This window comes from Sminthopsis crassicaudata, chromosome 5 (assembly GCF_048593235.1).
Source record: "Sminthopsis crassicaudata isolate SCR6 chromosome 5, ASM4859323v1, whole genome shotgun sequence".
Lineage (NCBI taxonomy): Eukaryota > Metazoa > Chordata > Mammalia > Dasyuromorphia > Dasyuridae > Sminthopsis > Sminthopsis crassicaudata.
This window is the reverse complement of record NC_133621.1, coordinates 80,267,584-80,294,891: the sequence shown is the minus strand read 5'-3', so window position 1 is coordinate 80,294,891 and position 27,308 is coordinate 80,267,584. Positions and strand designations below refer to the sequence as shown.

At 35.3% G+C, this 27,308-nt stretch overlaps 1 long non-coding RNA gene across 1 annotated transcript in view; it reads right to left on the bottom strand.

Moving 5' to 3' along the window:
* Positions 1-12,429: 12,429 nt before the first annotated feature.
* The window catches only part of LOC141542431 (uncharacterized), a 32,796-nt gene continuing 17,917 nt past the window's right edge, over positions 12,430-27,308 (bottom strand). Inside the window, exon 3 of the long non-coding RNA XR_012482152.1 lies at positions 12,430-12,663. This is a non-coding gene — a long non-coding RNA (uncharacterized LOC141542431). The remainder of the gene's footprint in view (positions 12,664-27,308) is intronic.

Below are 27,308 nucleotides of genomic sequence, written 5' to 3'. Positions count from 1 at the left end.
GAAATGTGAGAAAGAAGAAAAACCCTCCCTCTCCATGCCAACCCACTCTCCCCATCCCCCGTTCACCACTGCCAAAAATATCTCTCCTATTGGGTCAGCTAAGGTGCCTAAAATTTCTACCATTTCTTCCTTAAAAGCTTTAAATGTGATTTAACCAGATGAGAGCATTATAGCTCCTGGAAGGGGGTAACACCAAAGGCCATGTTGAAATGTTGTTTTAATGGGGTCTTGGAAATAGTTAGAAAACACACACTAATCATGGCTGACATTTAAAGTGCTATGCAAACATTATGAGGAAGCAGCTGAAATTCAGTAGAAAAAACAGGGCTTGAAGTATAGAAACCCACAATTCAAATCCTGACACACACTTATCAGGTAATCTCAGGCAAGCTTCTTCACTTCTCTCAATCTCATTTCCTTACCTGTAAAATGGGGATATTCATACCTTTTACCTCCTAGTGTTGTCATAGGGATTAAATGATATCATAGATATCTATCATAGGTATAAAGGGATCTGTGATTCATTCATATACGGATCTCTCAGATGACAAAATTTGATTTACCAATGGAGATCTACACCTTATCTGCTTCTTAAACAGAGTCAAGGTTTAAGACAGCCCCAAAATATATCAAAGACAAGTTTTGCTCTAAAGTCTTTCTGGCTTTAAGGCCAGTTTTCGGTCCAAATATATATTTAGTTTCTCAGTGTGGATTAAGTACTTGTAAACCTTAAATCACTATATGAGTATTAGTGATAATGATGATGATCTCACTTGACCATCATGATGATTCTAGAAGATAGGTATTAAATATTTAGCCCCAGTTTACCGATGAAGAAATTGAGTTTGAAAGAACTTAGGTTAACTTGCCCATAGTCACACAGCTAGTTGAATGTCAAGGGTGTTCTGAATTCAAGTCTTCCTGATTCCAAAGCCAGCACTTGGCATACTACATCAGGACATCAAAGCCCTAGGATGCCATTCACAAAAATATAAGTAACAACAGCAGGAATGGAGACATTTCCCACTGGTGCCTCCATATCTCCAAATTATACCATGATTCCAAATGATCCAATAGTAGCTAATTAATTTTTACCACTGATTTTCCTGTAGCCAGTAGGGCACTAAGAGATTGCAGGGATGGAACAAACGAATAAGCATGGAATCTGAGCCTCTAGTTCTAGATGCAGCAACAAGTGCAAGCATCCAGGAACCCTGGCTATGTAACAGATGACTAGGAACTTTCCCCCCCTCACCATCTTTAAATATACGAATTTTCCAACCATGACTTTCATTCATTAATTTTCTTTTCTTCACTAACAATTCTCCATTTCTTCATTTGTGCAGCTTGAAATGCCCACCAGAACTTAATAGTGTTTTATTTTAGGGCATTTAAAAACCTATTAAATTAGAGTACAGACCCAGTTGTCCATGATCATGCATTTACAATGACATTCAGATGATAGTATTTGGAATCACAGGAACATTTTCTAAAGTAGAAAACAAAGATTGAAAACTTGCTGTGGTCTCCCATTCTCATCTTTCAGTTTTAGGATGTATCACATTGGGGCAGCTAGGTGCGCAGTGGACAGAGAACACCAGCCCTGGAGTCAGGAGGACCTGAGTTCAAATCTGACCTCAGACACTTAATACTTTCTGGCTATGTGACCCTGGACAAGTCACTTAAGCCCAATTGCCTCAGCAAAAAATATATATATGTGTATGGATATGGATATATATGTACATATATATCCATATCCATACACATATATATAATTTTTTACATTAATACATTATTTAATTAAAATTATCCATCTTTGTTTGTTTGTTTCTTTGCTTTTTCAGCTAGACTTAATCCATTTTGTGTATTAGTACTAAATTCATCAGCTGCTTTCTCCTCCCTAGGACTCCAACTTACTTTTCTCATCTCTGGTCTTGTGTTACTAAGAGACCACTCAGAGTGTGAGGTTACAGATTCTAATAATGGATAGGAAATTCAAGCACACCTCGGAGATATTGCAGGTGTGGTTCCATATCCCCAAAATAAAGCAAATATCACAACAAAGTGAGTCCTATGAATTCTTTGGTTTCTCAGTACACATAAAAGTTATATTTATATAATATATTCACATACAAATATATTTACATTATTACACACCTACTAAGTGTGTAATAGCATTATGTCAAAATACATTTTATTACTACCAAAAAAAAAGCATCATCATACTGAGCTTTCAGCAAGTCATAATGCTTTTGCTGATGGAAGACCTTACCTTATTATTGATGGCTGGTACTGATCAGATCAGGTAATGACTGCTAGAAGAAATGTCAATTTTTAAAAATAAGACAACAAAAAAAAATTGCCTCATCAACTAGCTCTTGTTTTCACTTAAATGCTTAGAAGTCATTAAAAAATTATTACTTAGCTTTAATGTCAATGTTGTTGTATCTCAGAGAATAGGGAGGCCCAAGCAGGGGGAGAGAGATGGAGGAACAGCTAGTTGAGTGGAGCTCACAGAACACCCACAACATTAATCAAGTTTACCATCTTATATGGTCACAATTCAGGTCAGCCCCAACACTTATCACATAACATCTAAGATTGCTGATCACAGATCACCATAGTAAAAATATGTAGATATAGAAATAATATATCATTATATAGTAATATATGAACAGAATATAGGAATGATGAAAAAAGTTTCAAATATTATAAACATTACCAAAATGTAACCCACAGCACAATGCTGTTGGAAAAAATGGCACCAACAGACTTGTTAAATGCAGGATTATCACAAACCTTCAACATGAAAAAAAAAAAGATACAGGATCTGTGAACCACAATAAAGTGAAGGAAAACTTCATGGATCCAAAGACAAACTATCTACTTCACAATTTACCTGTGAACACACTTAATGACTTTTTGGGTAGAGAAAAGAGGATAAATTCAGAACACAGTATAGAGCTTGTGTGAGTCCCTACAAACCCTTGTTGTAAGCAATCCACAGTCTCCTCATCTATATGGCAAAAAACAAGAAAAGGAAAAGGAGGTTAGACTAGATATAAGAAGAAACTTTTACATCTTTCCCCTCTTTTGCAGAGAAGGAAGGTTCATAGGTATAGAATATTGTATTTATTTTCAAATTGTTTCAATGTTTTGCTGATTTTTTCTCTTTAATTTAAAAAAAATGTTCTTATATGAAATGTCTCTTAAGGTAGAAGAACAGATAAATTTTGGAGATATATAAGCAAAAACATCAATAATTTCTTTTAAGTCTTCCATTGAGTATCAAAAGTATCTCTCAAGGTTTTATAATATTATACAAGTGCCAATGGAGCTCACACACTGTGTGCTATATGCATCTTTTATCCACTCTTGCACCATGATTGGTTCATCTAATTTTCCACTCATTCACAATTTACATCATATCTCCAATACCTTAGTTTATTGGGAATATATTTCAACTTATCCACTTGCAGGAGACAAATTTTGTGAATTTTGTAGGATCAACTTTTCTAATATTTGAGGTAATTCAAAAAATTTCATGGCCCTTGTTGTGAAAGAAAAGGATTATCCCATTAACTATTATTTGTATACTTTCCCTGTAGCACAATCAATAGAGCACCAGATCTTGAGTAAAGAAGATTCATCTGAGTTTGAATCTAGCCTCGGACACTCAAAAGTTAAGTTATCCTGAGTCTCTTAATCTTATGCCTGAATTTTCGCATCTGAAAATGAGCTAGAGAAAGAAATGGCAAATCACTCCTCCATTTTTTGCTAACAAAATACCAAATAGGGTTATGAGGAATGGACATGATTGAAAACAATTGAATAACAACTTATATTCTCTGCTAATCAAATTTTATAGAGCAAAACCTTGTAAAAATTGCCTACATGTGAATTTGGAGTATCTTTGATGAAAGTATGAGAAGGAAATAGGAAGGCCTTTGAAAATTATGTTCTATAGTAGACCATACCCTTATAAGACACATAGTTGCTGGGAAGGTACAGAAAATACAATATCTCTCTATGTTTGGAGTTGAATATAAAAACTGTTTTAGTTGATAGAACATAATATCAAATAAGTTCTCTTTTGTCTTGTTTTGTTTTTGCTGAAGCAATTGGGGTTAAGTGACTTGGCCAGGGTCACACAGTTAGGAGGGGTTAAGTGTCTAAGACCAGATTTGAACTCAGGCCCTCCTGACTTGAGGGCTAGTACTCTATCCACTGAGCCACCCAGCTGCCCCAAATAAGTTCGCTTTCAACGCAGTTTCAAACTCATTTTGTATTTTTCTTTGTTTCACAAATTGTTATAGTCCAAGTTATTACCGGAAGATGATCCCACTAAAATTGATTCTTGGAAAGGAGAAACTCCGTTGCTAGAACTATATCCAGAATGGTGGAATTTGCCAGAACTCACTCTCCATTGACATAATCTTCAGGAACCTAGAATCCCCTACACACCATAAAGAAGCATCAAAGCAGGGATTTTAAAACTTCTTTATGTCATGGGACCCATTAACATTCTGATTGAAGCCTATAGACTTCTCTTTAGAATAATGGTTTTGAATACACAAAATAAAAAACATAAAATTATATAAAGGGACCTAATTTTATTGAAATAGAGTTATCAAATTTTTAGTAAAATTCATGTACCCTAGAGAAAATACCCCTAAATCAAAGTCAAATTTGATGTTTGGCCTCTTGGCCCAGTGAAGTTATTTCCATCAACAAGTCTCCAAATGAATGATTGTATATGTGCTATATCATTTTTGTGTATGTCTCTGCAGCTACATTTCTCTGTATCCAGAGCAATTTCCAGCTTCCTAATAAGTCAGCTTCCTTCCACATTTTTCTGCCTGGAATTGTGTACAGATCAGCACCCCTAGGCCATAGTCACATTTAGAAGACATACTTTATTTGTATGATATCAAAGGTAACTGTTTATCAATAAGCAAGAGCAAGTCATCCCTATCAGCTAAGACATGTATTCTTGCTTATCTCTACAGGGTGCCCCGTTCTACATTCAGAACATGAATCAACACCAAGAGGAAACAACATAAATTGATGTGAATTTGACACCCTGGTTAGCCCAACTTTTAAGGAGGAATTGTCACAGATGCTCGGTATCAACAGATGCTCAGACTGCTGTTGTTAGAACTGAGTGCTCTCTAGAGGATGTAGTCTCTGCTGTAATTATCAGCAATTGAATAATCCTCACTGTCACTCTAGGGATCAGTCTTCAGCTGCCTACCCCTATATGCACCAAGAAGGTTATAGAAAACCAGAGTAAGATGTAAGAGATGAGGAATATTAAGAATTCAGAAAAGTATAGGAAGAATTAAGGGAACCAATGCAGGTTGAAGTAAGCAGAGCCAGGAAAACAGTATATGTGATAACTATATGTATATATCTGTGTATGTATATATGTACACATATATACAGCATGATAACATGATGTAATAAGGAGGGAAAGGAGGGAAGGAGGGAAAGGAGGGGAGGAAGGAAGGAGGGAAGGAAGGAAGGAAATAAGGAGGAAAGGAAGGAAGGAGGGAAGGAGGGAGGGAAGGAGGGAAGGAAGGAGGGAGGGAAGGAAGGAAGGAAGGAGGGAGGGAAGGAAGGAAGGAAGGAGAGAGGGAAGGAAGGAAGGAAGGAGGGAGGGAAGGAAGGAAGGAAGGAGAGAGGGAAGGAAGGAAGGAAGGAGAGAGGGAAGGAAGGAAGGAGGGAAGGAAGGAAGGAAGGAAGTAGGGAGGAACAAAAGAAGAAATTGAACATCAAGTTGTAATGGCCCAAAATGGTCTTAGAGAAGTGAAAAAAAAAAAAATACTACTCTCCTGAATTGCAGAGGAGAGGACTATTGGTGTAGACTATCAATATCAAACATATGGTCAGACTTGGTTGAGCCATTTCCACTCTTGCCCCAATTTTTTTTAACATTCTTATTTAAAGTTTTGCATTTAAATTCTATTTTGCCTTTCCTTCCTCTTTCATTATATGGTAAATAATCAGATATAGGTTATACATGGGTAATTATGTAAAACATTTCCACATTAGTGATTTTATACAAGAAAACTTTAACAAAAGAAAAAGGAAAGAAAGAAAATTTAAAAATCGTGCTTCATTTTCTGTTCCATCAATATCACTTCTTTCTCTGAATGAGGATAGTATGCTTCATCATTAGTCCTTTGAGATAGTCTTGGATTCTTATATTGCTGAGAAAAGCTGTCATTCACAGTTCTTCATAGAACAAAATCTTTGTTAATGTGTATAACACTCTTGATTCTGTTCACTTTACTATGTATCAGTTGATTTTGTCTTTTCAGGTTTTTCTGAAATCATCCTACTTGTTACTTCTTATAGCACAATAATATTCCATTACAATCATATACCATAGTTTGTTGTGCCATTCCTCAATTGCTAGGGATCCTTTTGATGTACAATTCTTAGCCACTACAAAAAAAGAGCTATTATCAACATTTGTGTACAGATAGGTTCTTTCCCCTTTTTTGATGTCTTTGGAACATAGACCTAGCAATGGTATTACTGTTACACACAATTTTATACCCCTTTGTGCATAGTTCTAAATTTCTCTTCAGAACAGTTGGATCACTACCAATAATGCTTTAATGTCTTGGTTTTCCCACATTTCCTCCACTATACAACATTTCTCTCTCTCTCTCTCTTCTCTCTCTCTCTCTCTCTCTCTCTCTCTCTCTCTCTCTCTCTCTCTCTCTCTCTCTCTCTCTCTCTTTTTTGATAATACTTGCCTCTCTAATAGGTGAGTTTTAATTTCTTTGGTCAATAGTTATTTAGGACATTTTTTAACTCTGTGTGTGTGTGTATGTCTATGTACATGTATATATTTGTTACAAAGGATGATTTACTAAGTAGGAAAAAGGGAAGGAACTATTTAATGAAGCTAATATAAAATACATATAAAAATGCTTAATTAGAAATTCAAAGAAATTCAAAAAAATCATACACTAGTTTGTATTCTTAGGATCTCCACTTGCCTTTTCTAAATCTGAATGATGTTTTTAGTCTCCTCCTTATCTATTTCATCATAATTAGCCATGGCTTGTGCTTTCAGACTTAGACTCTATTTCTCCTACTCTTCTACCTGCATGAACTTCTGTTTGTCAAACTCTAAAATTCCAGACCAAACAATATGTGACTGTCTTGGTGTATAATTAATCACCTAGGCCAATTGCTTTTTATTATTATAATGACTGGTTTAGCATTTTGCTTTTGTTGTGCTTGTTATTTTTAGTCTTGATTTTGATAGCTTTATCATCCAGGGCATATATTTTCCAAAAGATTCTCTACTTGTGTTCTCTAATCATTTTCAGTCTTTGAATATGGACTTTTCTCATCCCCATAAGCTTATCTGTTTGGGTTTTGAAAGTTGTCCATATGCCCCAGTCTTACCTAACTGGATTCTAAGATCATCTTTCATTCTTTGAACTGTTAGCCTACCTAACCTGTCCTGCTATCTTTACCCTTTCTGGATTGCTCAGTATCCTATATTCATGTGACTGAGTATAATTTTAAGAGGAAAATGTGGAAAATTATGTTGCAATAAGTTAAGAATAAAGGGATATAATCTGTTTGTGATTTCATTAGAGTTGGGAACTGGATTCTGGATACTCTTTCCAGGAGATTTTATACACACACATATACACACACACATACACATATACATATATACATATATGCATATGCATATATACATATATATAATTTCTTTGTATTTATTATCTGTCTCCCTCTCCCTCTCTCTCCCCCCTCTCCCTTTCTCTCTTTCTCTCTTTTTCCCTCCCTCCTTCCTTCTTCCCTCATGTCTCTCTCTCTCTCTCTCTCTCTCTCTCTCTCTCTCTCTCTCTCTCTCTCTCTCTCTCTCTCTCTCTCTCTCTCTTTCTCTCCCTTCCTCCCTCCCTCCCTCCCTCCCTCCCTCTCTCCCTCCCTCCCTCTCCCTCCCTCTCTCTCTCTTTCCCTCATCTCCTGAGGTCACTTAACTCTTCAATGCACCTTGTAACTTTCTATACCTATAAGTTGTGAAAGAGTTGCATATATATTTTGATAAAGAGTATTTCCTCACTGGGGAAGTTCTGAGATTACCAGAACAACATCACTCTGAGAGACAGGGAACTAAGGAGAGAGACACAGAGACAGATCAGATAGTTCTTTGGAAATCTGATCTTTCTCTTTCATTAACTAAATGACTGAGTTGTTTAATCCATCAGTCAGGTTTAAGAGTCAATATACAGTGAACCAAAAGTTCAAAGGATTTGAAGGCTTTAGGGAGAGCTTTTGAAAACTTTATGAAGAACCATTTTCTCAAAGTGCATGTGGTGAGAGTTTTCTGGATATTAAATAGACCATCTGTGAGAATGCTACATTTTGTTTGTTTGTTTATTTGTTTCCATATATACAATTGGTTTTCCATCTCTAACTCATAATATTTGGATTGCACATTCATTGAAGTGAAGGAATAAAAACAACTGTCTGATTCATTCTGACCCAAGAGCTACCCGGTACAAAACCTTAACAAAGGTATTTTGTCTTTAGCATATCTGTTGTCCTTCCCCTTTCTAGGGTGGTATGACTTCTACCTTCAGCATCCTGATTCCAAACAACAACATATGGTTATAAACCATATCTCTCCTGTTAAAGAAATTTCAAACAAGAGTCATTTTCTCTACATGAAGTAAAAGTAAGGAAAGTATCTAATTTTAATATATCTTTTCTTTTTTTCTTCTTGTTTTTGGTCCTTCATTTTGGAAGAGGATGATAAAGTCAAAAGGGTATTGTCTTGATTTGGGAATGAATTGAATTTAAGTGAGTAAATCTTTTTAAAACCCAAATCAATCCCTTACACTTAGAAAGCACTTATAAATGTTTATTGAATTGCCTGCTGGCCCTATTTAGAACTAATAAACTTTGTCTGATGACTCCACATGGGAGTGAAAGAAAGTTTGAGGACAGACAAAGCAAAGATTTTTTTTCTTGGCAAATTTATCCAGAAAGCAGCTGCCATTGTCCACTTCACTTTATGTATATTGGCACAACCAGTACACCTCAGTTGCCAATGGACTTTGGAATGAAAATCTTTATTTCTCTTTAATGAAAATCTATCAACTCTATAAACAATCAAACTTAAGAGATAAAGGAACTATTTGAGCTTGTTAAAATAAAATCATTTCCTGTCATAATCTCATCAAATCAAAACAAAACAAACAACAACAACCAAAAAAGAAAATGAGGCCTTTCACTCTTGATTATTAGTAGATAAACTGAGTAACATATTTGAGTACATTATTTAACTTTTTAGTTTAAGACTTTTTAAGGGCTCAGTTTTCAGACCACCAGAGTAAGTTAAGCTGCTTTCCTCATTTATTAGATCAATCATTCTCTGCTTTGGTAAATTAATTTTTATTTACTTTGATTTCTAAAGGAATTATTCAAATGATACAAAGTGTTGACAGAGATAGGAAAATAAGGATCAAAGAGAATAGGAAATTCACAAAACACCAATGATATGTCCCCAGTCCAAAAAAGTTGTTAATCTTTGTGTTAGAAGTTGATGTAAGTTTTTCAAGTCATTTTGGAAGTCATCAAGTTGAATGACATATAAAAAATAATTGTTTTTAAATTTTAAAAATTAATTTCAAGATTAGAGGTAGCAGAAATAGTTCAAAATCTCATTAAGTACTGAATTCACTGATTATTCAAGTAGTCAGATTCTTGAATGTACTTTGTGCAAAGTACATAAGACAACCAATAGAAAAAATAAGCTTTACACTCCAATGATCTTTCACCAGGTTACTAAAGGCTGAAAGGATAGAAATCCATGAGCTGCAATTAATTTTTTTCACTTCAGGAATTTTTGCTAATTTAAATGAAAATACTCCTACTAGTGATCATATATTTCTCCTCAATAATAATTCCAGTTCTAACACTTACTAAACAATGTACCCTGGGCAAATTAACTTTGTCTCTGTGTGTCTCATTTTCCTTCTGTCTAAAATGATTGGAGGAAAAGCATATAAGTTCTATAGTCCATGGCAGTTAAAAATCCTAAATACAATGAAGAAATCTAATCTGAGCCTCAGGTTTTTTTTTTTTTTCCTATAAAATGAACTCTCTACATCATTGTAGTGTTGAAAAAGTTTTGTAAATCTTAAACTGCTGTATAGATAGTTAGTACAGAAATCATAGACTCAGTGACCATCTATATCTGAAGAACATCTATATATCTGAAGAACAATCTCTTTCATAGCACTCTAACAAATGTTCCTCTAGCCTTTACTTGAAGACTTCCAAAGCTTCTGAATGCCTCACTATAAGTCTTTACTACCACCACTTTAAGTCAGTTCCAGCTGTTAGGTTTTGCCATACATCAAGCTAATTCTGACTTCTTGGTGTTTACTAAAATGTCTGCCACATAATAAGCACTTAGGCACTTCATAAATACTTATTGGCCAATTGATTATGCAATTTCTGCCTACTGATTCTGCTTTGCCTTCTGGGAACAAGAAGAAAAAGTATTAATCCCTCTTTCACATATTAACTTTTCAATTCTTGACAAATGCTATGATCTTCCCTCCCAAAATCTTCTTTTCTCCATTTCCTTCCATCGCTGTTAGTATTGTAAGAACCAAAGTCCCTTCACCATCCTGGTTCCCCTTCTCTGGATGCTATCTTATCAATGGCCTTCCCAAAATGTAGTGTCCATGACTAATAGTACTAATGGTACTCTATAGTAGAGCAGGACCCCAGCCTCCCAACCTTTGGGAACCTTAATTGGGAACATCAGCTTTTTTTTTTTTTTTTGGTCATCATAAACCTTAGTGATTCATACATACTAAGTTGCAAGGCCATTAAAATTTACAGTATTTTTTGAAGGAATTGTCATTTCATCATGCCTTCTCATCCCCATCTTGCATTTCTCAAGTTGACTTTTTTAAGGTCAACTATAAGGCTTTACAGTCATCTCTGGAGTTTCTGCTTACACTCAGTCCAAAATTTTAGACTGATTGAGATTGTTTTGAAACTCAGCTCTATCATCCATCATATTGACTCTCTTTTCCAGTTTTTTGTCATCTGCAAATTTGAATGTTCCATTTATCCTTTCATCTGAGTCATTGATAAAAAAAATGTAAAGAGCCCAGGGTCAAAGACAAATTCCTGAGATACTTTACTAAAGCCATCTCTGCCTAGAGGCTTCCTTCATAAGGGATGTTAAATTTCAGCCAAGGTAATTTCAAGTTTTCATGACTACTTGGTAGATGTAGCATTCAGTAAGTAGTTTTGATGAGAATTAGGTAAGGGGTAGGTAACCCCTTTTGGTTTGGCGCAGAGTCCCCTGTAAAGGAATTTACAGGCCTAAAAACCTAGATTGATAAAAAAAAGGTTTATTATGGGGTTTGGAAGTAAAGTTAAAGTCTAGTTAGTAAAAGGTGAAGGTGGCGACAAAGGGGCACCAGAAATAGGATTCCAGTGGACAGAGATCCTTGGCAGAACCTCTGCAAAGAGAGAGCTCCAGTTTGGCTCTTTTATAAAGAGAGATTTAGCTAAAGGGGCCTGTGGGTGATATCCCAAGTTGACTCAGATCTGGGTGGGGGTTGTGAGAGTCCGGGTCTCCTATTGGAATTCAAAGGGGTGCTTTTGACAGGATTTGTGAATCAAAAGGCCTAGCTTCTTGAATTGATAATCCATCCCCTACAAGGGGTTGGGAATCAGAAAGGAATAAATCCATCTGAAAGGATTAGTTTCTTAAAGGTAGCACAATCCACATCATTTCCCCCCTCAAAACACTTAAAAAACTTAAATTCATTTAAAAAAAAAAAAAAAAAAAAGATTTGAGGCAGTGTCCCTCATTTGAGGCAAGGTTGAAGATTTTCTCCAAGGATCTTCAGAGTAGCAGGGTCCCCTCTTCTTGTTCCCCCCTCCAACAGTCACCTCCAGATGCATGTGGGAAAAGGGGCGTCGATCTCTTAACTGCTTCAAGCTGACAAACGTCATAGAGATTTGGGATTTCATGCCAGGAGGTGAGACATGAGGTGTGGGGGATGGCAGCAGGGCATCTAGGGGGTGTCCCAATCAGTTGTCCCCAGTCAGTTATCCAGTCAATGGTCTCCAGGCTGAAGGGTGGCTGAGAATCCCAAGTTTGAAGCCTAGAGAAAACAGATCTCAGGAACAGATTAAAAGTGGGGTGTCATCCAGGGTGGAGATGGTGACACTCAGGGGAATGGGCCTTTAGCAATAGTAGGCAGAGGTCTTAATATCTAGTAGATTTAATAAGCCACTGGTCTTTTGTGAGGCAAGGTCTAGGGATGGGTGTATCCCCGATTGTCAGGGCTGCAGATCAAGATAAGAATGCAGTTTCCTGAATCTTCCCTCCCACTATCCCCACTCTTTATGGGGAAGGGGTGGAAGGGATCAGAGGGAGTGTCAAGTATCAGGGGTGCCTACCCAGCGTGGGCCCCTGAGGTGTTTGGACTGTCCTGGGATAAAGGGAAAGAGGGCCAGACCCCAATTTCCTACCAGGGAGCAGGATGCCAGGGGGCCAGTTCAGCCCCTGTGGTGTTCACTGATGTAGTTTTTCCAGTTTCCCTCCTGCTCGAACTCAGAACAGAGACTGCAGTCTCCTTGAACAGTTTCCTACAGAAGAATGGGAGAGATTTGTATTTAAAAAAAAAAAAAAACAAAAAAAACGCACATCTACTCTGAGTGTTTCTTTCAGAAGGCAGAAGTTGCCCTTAGAAGAGAAGAACTGAGAGTCCCAAATTGCATATTGTCCTTAACAGAAACATTTTCAAAAGGACAAGGAAAAATTTATATATATATATATATATATATATATATATATATATATATATATATATATATATACATATATATATATATATATATATATATATATATACATATATATATGTGTGTATATATATATATATATATATATATAAAATTTTAGAGGCTCTGACTGAATACAATACAATCAATTTAAACTTATACAGAATGTCCAATTCCACATAAAAGAAGGAGTAAGGCTGCCATGTTAGGAACCTCTGCCAAGAGAGAGCTCCAGTTTGGCTCTTTTATAATGAGAGATTTAGCTAAAGGGACTTGTGGGGTAGTGTCCCAAGCTGGCTCAGATCTGGGTAAGGGATCTCCTATTGGAATTCAAAGGGGTGCTTTTGACAGAATTTGTGAATCAAAGGTCCTAGCTTCTTGAATTGATAATGCATCAGCTAGGAAGGGCTGGAAATCAGAAAGGAATAAATCCATCTGAAAGGTCTAGTTTCTTAAAGGGACCACCACCTGCTTCAGTTTCAAAACAATTCTCTCCAAATTGTCATATGAATACCATGAGATACTTAAGACTATAGGTTCATTGATCCAGAGGTGAAATGGACCACAGAACTCATTTGGTCCAAACTCATTTTTATAAATAAGAAAAGTGAAGTTCACAATTGTTAAGTGAGTTACCAAATGGCCCATACGCAAGTGATATTTGAAGCCAGGTCCTCTGAATCAAGAGTAAATATATTTTATCCTATGCTACCATCAATGATTTACCAATTTTTTTCTGAAATCTAGATATACTGTCAGCCTTCTTTTAGTCAGCTAGTCTAGAAACCCTGCCATAAAAGGAGATGCATGTCTAGTCTAGCATGATGCTCAAAAACAGTGCCTTTGTTTTAGAAATATAACTCCAGAAATCCTGTAGGCATCCAAATAATCTAATAAAAAACCAAATATTTGTCTTTTGTTGGTGGTGGTGGCATTTAGTCATTTCAGTTGTGACCCATTTGGAGTTTTCTTGGCAAAGACATTGAAGTGGTTTGCCACATCCTAATCCAGTTCATTTTATGTAGATGAGGAAAATAGAGGCAAACAGCATTAGGTCTTTCCCAGGGTCATATAGCTAGTGAACATCTGAGACCAGATTTGAACTCAGGTTTTTCTGACTCCAGGCCTGGCACTCCACTATACCACCAAACCCTAAACTAAGAAGATTAGACACTCTCATTTGGACCAATGCTTTTTGTCATTTATGAGCAGATGACAATATATTGAATGAAAAGAGGATTATGCCTTAAGAGCAACTATTGAAAGTATATGTATTTAAGACCTAGAGTTGCAATGAGATAAAATTTATTGTTGTTATTATTTGTGTTGTGGAAATGAATTTATCAGACTGTAAAAATTCTTCATATGCTGTCAGACATGACCATTCTACATAGAAATTCATTGCTTATCTCAGAGCGAGGCAAGATAGGGTTGCGAAGATCCTAAAGTATCTTGGAGAAAAGTACCTTCGGACATAAAGTACCTTTGTTCAGACACAAATAAAGATAAGTTGAGCCCTAAGATAAAACTCATGTCTATGAAGGACATCCTGCATGTTTGTAGTGTTCCCTTTCTGCTTTTTCCCTAATTCACTCCTTAATCCTTGCCTCCCTGTTCAGCAGCATACCTTACTAAAATATTTAGGGCTCTCTTATTTTCTAGCGGGCTTTTCCTATTGAAATAATTAAATATCTGGTGTCATTATTTAGATTTTTAAACTCTTGTATTAATCCTGCTAGTTATTACAAGTTAAATGAAATGTGAAATGAAAATAATTCATTGTAATGAAAGGCTTTGTCTCCCTTTTAACAGAAATTTTAAGCCAAAAATGAATAAGTAAGAAAGACTCATAGGGTTTAGAGCTAATATCTCATCTAAGTAAGCATCTCCTTTTACAAAAAGACACTGATATACAGAGATAAAAATGACTTCCCCAAAGTTACATAGATTGTAAGAAATAGAGCCAGAATTTGAAACTAGATCCTCTGATTCCAAAGCCTTGTTATGCCCAATTTCCATGCAATTCCATATCAGTTTTTGGTATCATGATTATCAGATTCACACTGCAAGCTTAATTTTATCATAACAATCACCTCCATATGTATATACTACATCTCCACATTTGGATGCTTCATCCTCTACTCATGTACTGTGATGATTTGCTCACTATTTAAATTTTGTCATTCAGTCATTTTTCAATTGTGTCCCACTCTTCATGACACTATTTGAAGTTTTTCTTGGCAAAGATACTGGAGTTATTTATCATTCCTTTTCTAGCTCATTTTACATATGAGAAACTGAGGCAAATAAGGTTAAGTGACTTGGTCAGGTTCACACAGCTAGTAAGTGTTTGAGACTACATTTGAACTCAAGTCTTCCTAACACTGTGCCTGGCATTCTATCCACTGTGCCCCTAGAAGCCCCAATATAAAATACAAATAGGAGACTAACAGAACTACTCTGAGTATTGAACTACTTTGCTCAAACCAAGCTCATTCAGATGTTATGGAGTGTTATGTGTAAAAAGGCAATGTGGCAGAGTGCTCAGTGTACAGAACTTGGGGCCACCCAAATTAACTGATCTAGTTTCCAATATTTTTCCTAACAATTCAGAGGTCATCTATAAAATAACTGGGGGCAGAAGAGAAAGACTGGAACTACTTAAGCTTCTTCCAATACATTCTATGACTTGATGATGAGGGTTTCTATATAAAAGCAATTGGATACTGTAAAGGAGCGGGAGAAAGGAGATTGAAAGAGGAATAAACTTTGAAAGATTAAAGAAATTAGTATTAAAATAGCATTAAATTTACTAAACATAATCACTAGGGATGAACAAGCTGATTTTAGAAAGGCCTGGAAAGATTTACATGAACTGATGCTGAGTGAAACAAGCAGAACCAGGACAACATTGTACACAGAAACAACAAGATTGTGCAATGATCAACTATGAAAGTTGGTCCTTTGGTTCTTTTCAGCAATTCAGTGATCCAAGGCAATTCTAATAAACTCTGAATGGAAAATAGGATCTCTATCCAGAGAGAGAACTATAAAGATTAAATGTAAATCAGTACATACTATGTTCATTTTTTTCTTTTTTTTCTCATGATTTTTCCCTCTTGTTCAGATTTTTCTCTCCTCACATGATTCACATGGAAATGTGTAAAAAATGAATGTACATGTATAATGGGGCAGAGTGGAATATCATATTACATGTCACTAGGGAAATATTTTTTTTCAATTAAAAGAAAAGAATGTGTCAGAAATTATAGTTTGGTAGAAGATATAAAGCTCATGCTCTATTGGATAGCTCTTTTGAGCTATGAATCCTAGTAAACCAGAAGGTATAAACCATGAACAATTTAATGATTTTTAAAAGGGGGTAATTTTCTTTCCAACCCTTGTTAAGTGTTCAACTTATCAATATTTCAAGAAAAATATAGATACGCTGAAGAAACACAAATAAAAGATATAAAAATAGGACACTGAGAAAATACACAGGCTGAATTATTTAGTCTATAGATTAAAAAAACAAGTTACCTTACTTATCAGTTTTCAGTGTCTAAAGGGTTATGATAATGAAAGATACTGACCACAACCATCTCTCTAGGAGTTACAACAAAAGTAAACTAACTTATACAACATCCTGAACATAAATGAAATTGGTCCTAAAAAGAACCAAATCTGGTAAGCACTTAGGAAGCATCTATAGCACACAAGAGATACAAAACAAAAATGAAACAGATCACTAAAATTAGCACTTTAAGGTTTACAAATCACTTTATAAATATTATCTCATTTTATTATCACAACAAACATTAAAGGTGTTTTTATTATCCCCACTTTACAGATGAATAAACTAACATAAAAAACAGATTAAGGTTTGCAAATCATTTTAGAAATATTATCTCATTTTATGCTCACAACAACCATTATTAAGAGGTTATTATCCCCATTTTACAGATGAAGAAAATAAAATAATAGAGAGATTAAGTGATTTACTAAAAACTCACAGTTAGAAAGTGTCTGAGTCTGGTTTGAAACCCAGAACTTTCTGAGTCCAAGTCCAATACTCTCTCCAATTGTATTATTTACTTTTAAGAGCTTATATTCTGCTAGTTTCTGTCTAATCAGTACAGTTATGGATGGCAGTTATATTTGAAATTCTTTCTATCCCTGCTTGCAAATCTATGATTGTAACACAGAATAATAGGTTTTCTTTTCTTTTTAATATCAATATAGATCTCCTTTAGTAAATACATATGATTTGCCTAATATAGGATAACTCACTGCTTGTCCCAGTATGCTAGCTTTACCAGCCAAAGATTTATTCAATGCCCATAAACAGGAAAAGAATGTTTTATTTTGATCTCACTTAGTAACTTGAACATGCTAAATGTGATTTTTGTCTAATACATAAAAATGTCTTATCCTATTTGATAGCTTAACATTTTTCATCTAGAGTTGTTTCTCATCATAATATTTCAGCTGCACTCAAAAGGTCATCTCATTGGGATACATTTGTCTAATTCTTGTGCATGTACAGGAATATTCTATTTCAACTTTATTAGCATAATTAATAAGTCATTTGCCTCTTTGCAATCTAATTATTAAACAGAATTAAATGGGGCAGTATGTATAAAAGGATAAAATGTTAGAGGCGGTTGATAAACTGTTTCATATAAGGAATTACTCTTTAATTGAAAGTCTATTTGAATTAGCCTTGCTCGGTTTCCTAAGGAAACATACTTTCTTAACAACAAATAGTTAAACAACTATGTCTTTAAATTGAAATGAACATAAGAGAAGTGTAAAAAGCCCAGGGGAATGAACAATAACAGTGATTGTTTTCTCAGTTTTGGACAAGTCAGGATTTTATCAGTCTAATTCTTTCTCTTTTTATTATAGCTTTTTATTTACAAGATATATGCATGGGCAATTTTTCAGCATTGACAATTGCAAAACCTTTTGTTCTAATTTTTTTCCCTCCTAACCCCCACCTCCTCCTCCACATGGCAGATAGACCAATACATGTTAAATATATCACTCTAATTCTTAAGAAACATATAGAGTGTTAATTCAATAGCTAAATTTCCCCTTCCTTCCTTCCTCACCCACTAATTATTTTAGAAAAGCAGAGAATGAAATTTAACTAAGTTAACTTACCTCTTCTATTTTCCCAATTGCCTTAGTAATGCCTATACCTTCAGAAGTCCTTGAGCCATTTCATATTTCTTCAGTGCCCAGCTTAGCATGGGAGTCATACAATAGTTAATTCAAAATGACAAGGTCTCTCTCTGATTGGGATATGTAATTTAGAGAAAAATATCATAGATAAAACAAACTTAAAGAGCACTGTTTAGTACAAGAACAAATGGAAGTATTTCACTATCTTGCTTGGAAGGGAAGGACAGAGTTTATTGGTTGAAGATTTTACTACCTTACTACTCTGTGACTCAATTTCCTCATTTGTAAAATGAAGTCATTTCCAAATTAAAATCTATGATTTTGTGATTTAGGAATGGAAGAGTCTTTTGAGAACTTCTAATTCTGTTCTCTTCTTTGAAAAGTTCAAGGAAAGGAAGTAATTTCATGCTTAGTTCTAGATCCAGTGCTTTTCCCACAATACTACCCTTTATTGTTATAAGAAAAGCCATAGACTAAAATAACTGTTGAAAAATGTGGGCCCACGAACCCAAGGTTCCATGAATCTGGACACTGAAGAACATCCAGAGGAGGATAGCCAAGATAGTGAAAAACCTTGAGAACATGAGGATTGATCACAAGAATTGGGATATCCATCTTGGAGAAGAGAGGACAAGAAACACATGATGATATTAAATCTTTGAAGGGCTGTCATGTGGAAGAAGAAATAGATTTGTTCTTATTGGCCTCAGAGGGCAGATTTTGGAGCAGTGATTGGAGTTACAGAGATAAATGAAGAAATACCTAACATTTAGAGAAATATGTAACAATTAGGGGACTGTATAAAGATCTAAACTAACTAAATCAGCAGTTCATCTTTCACTTTAGTTCTTCAAGTCAAAGTTGGACAGTCCTTGATGGGTATTTTAGAAAGGGAATTTGGGGGTTGGACTTGAAAGTCTCTGAGGTCCCTTTTTTTGCTCCAAGATTCTACGATCCTATAAATTTGAGTGATTAGGGGACCAACCAAATATAACAAGTTAAAAAAAAAAAAGAGTGACTGAAAGAGATATTACTGCCAGGGTTGCCAAAAAAGACCTGAAACTTAAGCATATGAACAAGTGCTGTGGCTAATTGACTGGCCATTGACTCTTCCATCCCCATTGTATCTATCTTCTACTGCACAGGTTAAATGATTAGATTTTATGCTATCTCCTCCCCTTTAAATCAATTAATAACATTTTTTACTAGATTTAACAAGCATAAAATGCATTGGGCAAAAGAACCACCAAGATGTTTTGTGATCTCCCATAAGAATGGCAATGAACAAACTAGATAAAAAATGATAGGTAGCTATAGAGTCCAGAACACATGGGAATAGTTACAATGAGTGATACTTTTTTATATTCACTATACTATATATGTGCGGGTGTATTTTTCAGTTCCAAATTCCCTCCCTCCTCCTTTTCCCACCAACTGAGAATGCAAGAAATCTGATACCCTATTATGTGTATGATGTCATGTAAAATATATTTTCACATTAGCCATGCTGCAAAAGAATTTTAAAAAGCAAGAAAATGAAAGAAAATATGCTTCAATCTACATTCAGCATCCATCAGGGCTATCTCTCCCCCTCTCTCTTTGTCTCTCTTTGTGTCTCTCTCTCTCTCTCTCTCTCTCTCTCTCTCTCTCTCTCTCTCTCTCTCTCTCTCTGTCTCTCTCTGTCTCTCTCTTCTCTCTCTCTCTCTCTCTCTCTCTCTCTCTCTCTCTCTCTGTCTCTCCTCTCCCTCTCTCTCTCTCTCTCTCTCTCTCTCTCTCTCTCTCTCTCTCTCTCTCTCTCTCTCTCTCTCTCTCTCTCTCTCTCTCTCTGTCTCTCTCTGTCTCTCTCTTCTCTCTCTCTCTCTCTCTCTCTCTCTCTCTCTCTCTCTCTCTCTCTCTCTCTCTCTCACTGTTTCTGTCTGTCTTTGACTCTGTCTCTTTCTGTCCCTCTGTTGCTCTGTCCCCCCTTTCTTTCTCTCTCTCTGTCTCTATCTCTCTATCTCTGTCTGTCTCTTGTCTCTGTCTCTCTGTCACTGTCTCTCTCTGTGTCTGCTTCTTTCTCCCTCTTTCTCTGGGTTTCTCTAGCTCTCTGTCTCTTTTTGTCTCTCTGTCACTCTGTCCCACCCCTCTTTTTTATTGAGTCCTTTGGGACTGTCATGGATTGTTGTATTGATCAGAGTAGTTAAGTCTTTTATAGTTGATTGCCATTATAATATCATTGTTACTATGTACAATGTTTATTGAGTGATACTTTCTAACTACTCTTTTAAATACTTTCTTAATGTTAGAAAAGTCTGTTCTTCACAATGTGTAGAAATTTATTTTGTGATGATTAAAGTTATATGTATTACAATGAAAGGATTCTATGGAGAGTCATTTAATGATTTAATAGCTACAACAAATTTCTCAGATGCCTGCAGAGTGTGACAGCTCTGCAAGGTGTAAGCATTACCAAGATGAAAACAACACAATTTCTGCCATTACGGAGTTTCTTATTCTATGTTGGTTGGGGTGAGATTACCAAAGCATATAATTTTGGAGACTCATCATAACATGGGAATACCATAGCCAGGTCCAAAAGTAATAATCATTCCTGGGGGAACTAAAGTCTCATGGAAAGATGAAAGGTAGGTGATTCCATAAACAAGGCTGTAAAATATGTCAAGCTCAGGTTGGATCATCAATGCTGGTAACAGAAGAAACATCCCTATTTAACTGAGGAAAAAAATACTCTTGGGTCTATAATAACAGAGTTTCAGCTCTGCCACTAAACCATAGACAAGTTTCTCCATCTACATGTAACTCAGACTAGTATATTCACAGAATGGCTCTGACTGTGTTTTCCCATATAAAAGAGGCTGGAAATACTGTTCCTAGAATAATTGTGAGGAAATGTCATGGAAATGCTTTAGACTTTGGAGTGCATATATATGTTGGGTAATTGTTCCTCCTTCCCCATGAGGTTGATATATGATTGTGAAAATGGCCCATGGTTCTTTTGCTTTGCTATTCTTTTTTTTTTCTTTTGAGGAAATTGGGGTTAAATGACTTGCCCAGGGTCACACAACTAGAAAGTGTTAAGTCTCTGAGACCAGATTTGGTCTTAGGTCCTCCTGACTTCAAGGCTGGTGCTCTATCCACTGCACCACTTAACTGCTCTACTATTTATTCTTTTCAAATTTATGTATAGGAGGTCAATCTGAAAGTTTTAGGGTAGTGAATTCTTAAATTTCAGGAAAGGTAGACTGTACTGAGTAGGTCTAGTACTATGTAGAAACTGCTAAGTGTGCGTCCCCTATCTTCAGACTGAATTAGTAATTGGAGAGAGTAGGATGACTAAGAGAGAGTAACATCCATAAGGCATTGAGGGAGGAAGGTGTATTTTTACTTTTGTTCTTTCTTTAGTTTCAAATTAAATGGTTAAATGGTTCTGAAGCACTAATCTTTCAAGAGTACCTAACAATGAAGAAACAACCAATAGGAATTTAAGATGATAGCATTAGATGTAGCCCTTAAGCCTCAGGGAACTTCTACATCCAAGAAGAGGGAAATATAACAAGTTTTACGCTGGTAGGGTAAGGTCACAACATGCCACATATAAAAGGTAGCTAATAATCCCCAGTTCAATAGGTTATTGTAAGAAAAGCATTTTAGAAAATGCAAAGTGATACTTAAACTAATATTTTTATTATTATTCCTCCACGAAATTCACACAACTGAGAGAAATCTCTATCTTCACATTTTCCTGGAACATTTGGCTAGGATTTCTCTAAGACCCTAGGACTAGGATTCTTCCTAGAACTGGGTTCATGTGAATCTAAGTCTGGCAGATTCAGGGGTTTATGAAAGCTGCAGCCTGGCAGCCATTTGGTAGCTATGTTATTGGTTTTTTGTTTGTTTATTTGTTTTTAATACATTACTTCTAGTTATTGAGTATTGTTATTTTGCTAATAGATTCTATGCTGAGTAAAAAATACCTTTATGCAGATTTCAAACATACTTGTTCACTTTTCTGCAGTTTACTCCTTTATGCCAAGGTCATTTTACCCATTAAAATAAGTCATTAAAAAAGGAGGAGGGCTTCAAGAGTGGATGCTAAGTGCTAAGTTATAATTAGATAGAACTATAAATCTGTTTACCCTTTGGCAATAAACTGGGGCTTCCCCCAAAGAAAGATGAAAAACAACTCCTGACTTTGATTCTGCTCTCTGACAGCTTTATGATGAAGCTAATTGCAACTGGTTCATTGGTTAGTTTCTATGCTTCATTACCACAGCATGTTCATCTCCACTGGAGTATTGGAGTAGAACTAAGACCAATCTAAGAAGAGGAAGAAATCTCTATGGTCTTTCTATTAGGAGTTACTATTTCTTGAATCTTTATACTGACCCCAAACTTCCATTATTCCCACACACCCTACAAATACTCTCAACTCTGCCTGCACCAAATCCCAAATTCTATAAGAAGAATAAAATTTCAGAAGCTTCATGATTGGGACCAAACTAAGATGCAGGATTCATCAATCTCTCTCCTACTCTATCAATGGAACAGAATAATAAAGGAATTAAAATTATTAATAATAACTCATATTTTATAGCATATTAATATTTACACATTTTTCTCACAGCAATCTTGTGAAGAAAGTAGTGCAATTTTTCTTACTCATATTATCCAAATTAGAGGTGATTGACTGATACTCAGAAAAGTTGACTGGCTTGCCAATAGCTATCATCCAAATCTTCCAACTAATTGAATATTCTTTCTACCCTTCTATTCTTCCTCTTGGCCAGGAAGTGACTTGTCAAAGAGAGTTCAAGTATGGAAGGAAATGATCAATATAGGAAATTTTTGTTTAAAGTAAAGCAGAATGAAAGCACCTGGATGCATCATCCAGCAAACTTAGACTCTAGAGACTTCAAGTTGAAAGGCAAATAGATGCATCAAGAAAGGTGTGGAGGGGAGGAAGGAGGAAGATAGGTAAGTGCCTACAGCTGTTATGTATATCTGCAAATTCCCCTGCTATTTAAAGAGGATCAATATGTTCCTTTGATGCTTATTATTAAGAACAATGGTTGATGTGACAATGGAAGATCTGGCCCCCATATGTTTAGGACAAAATATGTAATGAAGAGAGTTATAGTAGCACAGAAAATGAAGAGTTGATGGTATCATTACTATCACTTTGATTGTATTAATGTAGAGATGAAAAGTATAAGTCAAAGGGTGAAAGTACATAGTTTGTAAACAAATCCTCTTCTCCTAGGAGACACTTGTCTATGTCCTTATGTAAATCCTCCTCAGAGACTCTTAATATTGCATATATACTAGTATAATATAAGGACGGTTCATAGTTTATCCCTTGCTCTTTCCATATTACTGCCATTTCCCACTGAATTTCCAGTCATACATCTCTCTTATAACATCTTTATTCTGATTCTCTTGCACAGTGCTTGATTTATGTGCCATAGCTTATTCATGCTCACCATGTGCCTCTCTAGTGCTCTTTGACTGACTCTTAACTTTATGTGTTTCAGAATGTAGTGTTCCATGACTCACAACCATACAGAATAACTAGAAGAATATTGTTAATAAAAAGATGAGTTTTTTTCAGAGAAAAACTTGCACAATTTCCCAAATCCTATATTTATTCTCCTTTTCAATTCTGGACTTGACTTCATCCTCATGGCTATGTCTGCCTATAATATGCATACTAATGGATTAATTCTATGTTTGTCCATACAACTAATAACAGAGTCTTAGACTAATGCAACCACAAGCCAAGAGTTCAGAAGAATGAAAATAAAACATGTCACTCACCTCCTGCAAGAGAGATAATGAACTTAAAATAGAGATCTATATCAACTTCTAATCTATATCTATTTATCTATCAAGGCATAGCCATAGTGAGAATTTGTTGTTCTGGATAATGCAATTTATAATGGGGACTTTGCAATAATTATCACCACTGCCACCACCATCATCTTCTTTTTTCAATAAAAACAGTGGAAAATGTTGATTATAATGCAGACAAAAATAAATAATTATGTATTTCCATTTATCCTTTTCATGAAAACTTTTTCGTCTCTTTGCTCCTTCTCTCCTTTTTACAAAGAAGGTGAGAATCACTGGGCAAGAGTGTGAGCAGCACTGTTTCTCTATATTTGTGTGACTACCTTCTATTTCTACATGCTTCTGTTTCCCTCATTCAGACATCAATTACAGGCTTTCCCCCTTTCTTTTTAAATTCTTCTTCATGCGTCCCCAAATAAACTTGGGTTTTATTTGTTTACTGCTCCTTGATGTTATGATTTTCTCTCTTTTTTCTCTATGTTCCATATAATTTTATCATTGAATTGAAAATATTTCTATATCAATTTTTAATGTGTAGTTCTGTTCTAATACCTAGACAATTTATATGAAAATGAAGTTCAAGTGGTGCCTACTTTCCCCATGTCTTCCTCCTTGGTAAAGGCTTCTACTTGTTTGCTCTAATTATGTACAATAGTTTCACCCATCATTTCTCCCAGGATTTCTCCCCTTCTTTTTTAAATTCTTCTTCATGATTCCCCATATAAACTTGGGTTTTATTTGTTTACTGCTCCCTGATTCTATCCCTTTATCTCTCTCTCTTTTCTCTCTTAATTTCTTATAATTTTACTGTTGACTGTTTGGACATGTATACATATATTGTATTTAATTTATACTTTAACATATTGAACATGTATTGGTCAAACTGCCATCTGGGGAAGGGAAGGAGGGGAAAAATTAAAACAAAAGGTTTGGCAATTGTCAATGTTGTAAAATTACCCATGCATATATCTGGTAAATAAAAACTATTAAAATTAAAAAAGTAAAAAAAATAATAATTTTACTGTTGACTTGAAAATATTTCTATATCAATTTTAATGTGTATGTGTGTTCTAATACTTAGACAATTTATATGAAAATGAGGTTCAAGTGGCAGCTACCTTCCCCATGTCTTCCTCCTTTGTAAAGTCTTCTACTTGTTTACTCTAATTATGTACAATAATAGTTTCACCCATCATTTCTCCCATTTTCTTTTCTAATGTGAAAGACTTACATGAACTGATGCTGAGTGAAGTGAACAGAATCAAGAGAACAAGATTATGTGACAATCAACTGCGAGAGACGAGCTCTTCTCAACAATGCAGTGATTTGGGGCAATTCCAACAGATTTGGAATGGAAAATGATAATCACATGCAGAGAGAGAGCTATGAAGACTGAATGTGAATCAAAGCATACTATTTTCTTTTCTTTTTTTATTAAAACTTTATTTTTCAAAACATATGCATGGATAATTCTTTACCATTAGCCCTTGCAAAACCTTGTATTCCAATTTTGCCTCCTTTCCTCCATGCCCTCCCCTAGATAACAAGTAGTCCAATATATGTTAAACATGGTAAAAATATATGTTAATCCCATATGTGCATACATATTTATACAATTATTGTGTTGCACAAGAAAAATCAAGTCAAACCAGTAAAAAAAGAAAAGAAGAAAAAAAGAGCAGAATAAAATGCAAGTAAACAATAGTGAAAAGAGTGAAAATGCTATGTTGTGAACCATATTCAGTTCCCATGGTCCTATGGGTATAGATGTTTCTCTTCATCACTGAACACTTGGAACTGGTTTGAATCATCTCATTGTTGAAGAGAGCCACATCCATCAGAATTGATCAGCATATAATCTTGTTGTTGCTTGTATAATGATCTCCTGGTTCTGCTCATTTCTTTTAGCATCAGTTCATGTAAGTCTCCCCAGGCCACTCCAAAATCACCCTGCTGGTAGTTTCTTACAGAACAATAATATCCTATAACATTCATATAACATAATTTATTCAGCCATTCTCCAATAGATGAGCATCATTCAGTTTCCAGTTTTTTGCCATTACAAAAAGGGCTGCCACAAACATTTTTGCACCTACAGGTCCCTTTCCCTCCTTTAAGATCTCTTTGGAATATAATCCCAGTAGTAACACTGCTGGGTATGCACAGTTTGATAACTTTTTGAGCATAGTTCCAAATTGCTCTGCAGAATAGTTAGATCCTTTCACAGTTCCACCAACAATGTATCAGTGTCCTAGTTTTCCCACATGCCCTACAATATTTGTCATAATCTTTTCCTGTCATTTTAGCCAATCTGACAGGTGTGTAGTGGTGTCTCAGAGTTGTCTTAATGTGCATTTCTCTGATCAATAATGATTTGGAGCATATTTCTATATGATTAGAAATAATTTCAATTTCTTCATCTGAAAATTGTCTGTTCATATACTTTGACCATTTATCAATTGGAGAATGGCTTGATTTATTATAAATTCGAGTCAATTCTCTATATAGTTTAGAAATGAGGCCTTTATCAGAACCTTTGAATATAAAAATGTTTGCCCAGTTTATTGCTTCCCTTCTAATCTTGTCTGCATTAGTTTTGTTTGCACAAAATTTTTTAAAATTTAATATAATCAAAATTATCTCTTTTGTGATCAATAACAATCTCTAGTTCTTCTTTGATCACAAATTCTTTCCTCCACAGATATGAGAGATAAACTATACTATGTTCTTCTAATTTGTTTATATCATTCTTTATGTCTAGATCATATGGTGTTAAGTGTGGGTCAATACCTAATTTCTGCCATATTAGTTTCCAATTTTCCCAACAGTTTTTGTCAAATAGTGAATGCTTATCCCAAAAGCTAGGATCTTTGGGTTCGTCAAACACTAGATTATTATAGTCATTGACTATTTTGTCCTGTGAACCTAACCTATTCCACTGATCAACTACTCTATTTCTTAGCCAGTACCAAATGGTTTTTTTATTTTTATTTTATAATTATAACTTTCTTTTTGACAGTATATATGCATGGGTAATTTTTTTACAACATTATCCCTTGCACTCACTTCGTTCTGAATTTTCCCCTCCTTCCCTCCACCCCTTCCCCTAGGTGGCAGGCAGTCTTATACATGTTAAATACGTTATAGTATATCCTAGACATAATATATGTGTGCAAAACCGAATTTCTTGTTGCACAGGAAGAATTGGATTCCGAAGAGTACCAAATGGTTTTGGTAACCACTACTTTATAATATAGTTTTAGATGTTGTACAACTAGGCCACCTTCATTTGCTTTTTTTATTTCCTTGAAATTCTTGACCTTTTGTTCTTCCAGATGAATTTTGTTATTATTTTTTCTAAGTCAGTAAAATAGTTTCTTAGGAGTTTGATTGGCATAGCATTAAATAGATAGATT